The following is a 2708-nucleotide window of genomic DNA, read 5'->3' as shown; positions in this document are numbered from 1 at the left end:
TTTTTCCTATGACGTCTGCCTTACCGGCACAACAAGAGTAAAGCTAGTAATTGTTCTCAAAAGCTAATTTGGCGCAGCAGATGGGAGTGAAGAATTTCTGACCATTTAACAAAATAACTCTGGTCCAAAATTACTCGTCGCTGCTTGGCACTGCTTCCATCCGTGAAACGTTCGTTTTTCCAGCAGGATTAACTCCAGCATACTTGAAGTCAGATTATTTCAATGTGGGCAACGTTATCAGGAACAATCTAATTCAATTTCATTTAAGGCAAAAACATTATTTTTTGACAAGCTTCCATGGTGCCAAAGGGTAAGTATGTGTAACCAAAAACTGGAAGCTGAACGTGGATAGTTGAAGATTCATAAAATTTGATCAACTTCGTAGAGGAAATTTTGACGAATTATCTGTTCAGATAATTGGTTACTCAAATGTTGAGCGTGACCTGAATTCATAATCTGCGTTGAAAATGGTCCAGCTTTTGAAGATGCCCAATGTCGGAGACATGCAACTGATAGTCTATAATTTTCCTCCATAAGTTACATGCATAAAACATATTCTTATTTGGTATTTCACACCCTCTTCCCAGCACATTACGAGAATAAACTAAACGAATGTCTACGGTGGAGATCGAATTACTGGCGAACCAGGCGCTTGAAAAAACATCGGTCGCATGAGTCGGCTTATATATTTATTTCGCACATCATTTCCTGTCTTTTCACAGCCCAATGGAAGCATATTGACCTGATCCTCGATGTCTACTATATGGACTGATAGTCTTTTCCTCCATAAGTTTCATGCATAAAACATATTCTTATTTGGTATTTCACACCCTCTTCCCAGCACATTACGAGAATAAACTAAACGAATGTCTACGGTGGAGATCGAATTACTGGCGAACCAGGCGCTTGAAAAAACATCGGTCGCATGAGTCGGCTTATATATTTATTTCGCACATCATTTCCTGTCTTTTCACAGCCCAATGGAAGCATATTGACCTGACCCTCGATGTCTACTATATGGAGCGAATCGCGTATCCTCTATCTGTAAGAGCCTGTTCGTTGGTAATTCCGTTTTACATGCGATCAATCTTCTCCAGCAGTTCCGTTTGGGTGACCCTGATGTTTTTTTACGAAGGGTTAGATGATGTGGCTAGATTTAGTTACGGCGCAGCAAAAAGTTCTTCGGCACGTCATTTATCCTTCTGACGATAGTGACTATGCCGTACCACATTAATTGAATCAACTGTTTATTAGATTCGAAAAATCCTCGCCATGGGAAACACAAAAAATCGAGTGCCTTTAAAAAAACCTGTCAACCGCACAAAATTTAAATCTTTAGTCAATTCACTGGTGTGTGATAGTAGAAAATTTATTAGACTCTCCACCTGAGGTCATATTTTTAAACGTTATCCGGACCAAACCTTGCAAGTCAGGCAACCCCTTTCGGTTATGAGCATGGATTAGTGTTTGCTTGATGTGATGAAAAGAGAGTAGAATTTTAAAACGCAAAGTTTATTTTCATCTGTTTGCTGGATTCTAGCAAGAGGAAAAGCACCCTAGACTGTTTTTTTTCAGGACCAAACACAGGGCGATAACGTCCAGCTTAGTTTTTTGTGAGAAGCTGGTTTCAGAATTCCATTAAATTTGACAAACTCAATAGTGAACTGCGAAAATTAAGAGTTGTAAGGCACCACGTGTGACGTTATACCACAGAATACCCTACAGGAGGCACCAGTCGCTGATCATTTTCTGGCATAGTCACTGGTTCGTAACATGAAAGTTGAAACAGGTTTCAAATCTGCTGTTCACACCAACCATAAATCTACAGTGTTTGCTTCTGGCGGATAAATTTCCAACAAAATACAAATGTATGTAATATGGTTATTCATAATAAGCTTTCGAGTAAACAAGTAGTCCCACAAGCAAATCTCCAAGTTGTCGAATTCGATTTTAGCACAAGCCATGAAGGACAGAATATCAATATTTTGGACAAAATTGTGAGACTAATCATAAGTTTCCCCCACGACCTGTATGACCGGGAATTATCATTTTTCCACTATACACATTTTGTCCTTTGCAGAGCATACCTGCAAGTTAATGTATCGCTGAAACCCGAATAAATTTAAAGATAATTTATTTTGACGTCAAACTATCCAGCCATCCTGAAAATATCACCATAGTCCATCATAGTTCCTGGATTTCCCGAAAGCTCTTGCTATTTAAATTTTTGCGATTCCCGTACGCAGATGACAAACACATTGCTATAATTACAGGAAATCTAGAGGAAGCGGAATCAGTGTTAGAAATTGTTGAGGAAAAAGTAATTGGTCGTTTTCAAGTCTGAGGGAGGAAGTAGCATGCGGAAGCCAACATCCTAATTCAAGCATAATTCTCATGAATTCGCACTTCATTATCCCTCCTTGCATACCAAGAAAGCGCTGGAATTGGAATTCAACAAAGTTTAAATAATTCTACTTACGTGGATTTCCCCATTTAAGAACAGCTGGGATAAATAAAAAGCGACTGTGAACTGCCTTGCTTCATGGACAGCCATATTAGAGGATAACCCTTAAGTATATCTAGAATTATTGCAAAAGGCCAAAAGGTAATTTTGATTTAGAACACTTATGCATAAACTGGAGTGTATATATATATATATATATATATATATATATATATATAAGCGAAACTTTTGCTGTCCATGGCAT

Source organism: Opisthorchis viverrini (genome assembly GCF_000715545.1).
Source record: "Opisthorchis viverrini unplaced genomic scaffold opera_v5_400, whole genome shotgun sequence".
NCBI classification, from domain to species: Eukaryota; Metazoa; Platyhelminthes; class Trematoda; order Opisthorchiida; family Opisthorchiidae; genus Opisthorchis; species Opisthorchis viverrini.
The sequence above is the reverse complement of the archived record's forward strand: the minus strand, read 5'-3'. Positions refer to the sequence as shown.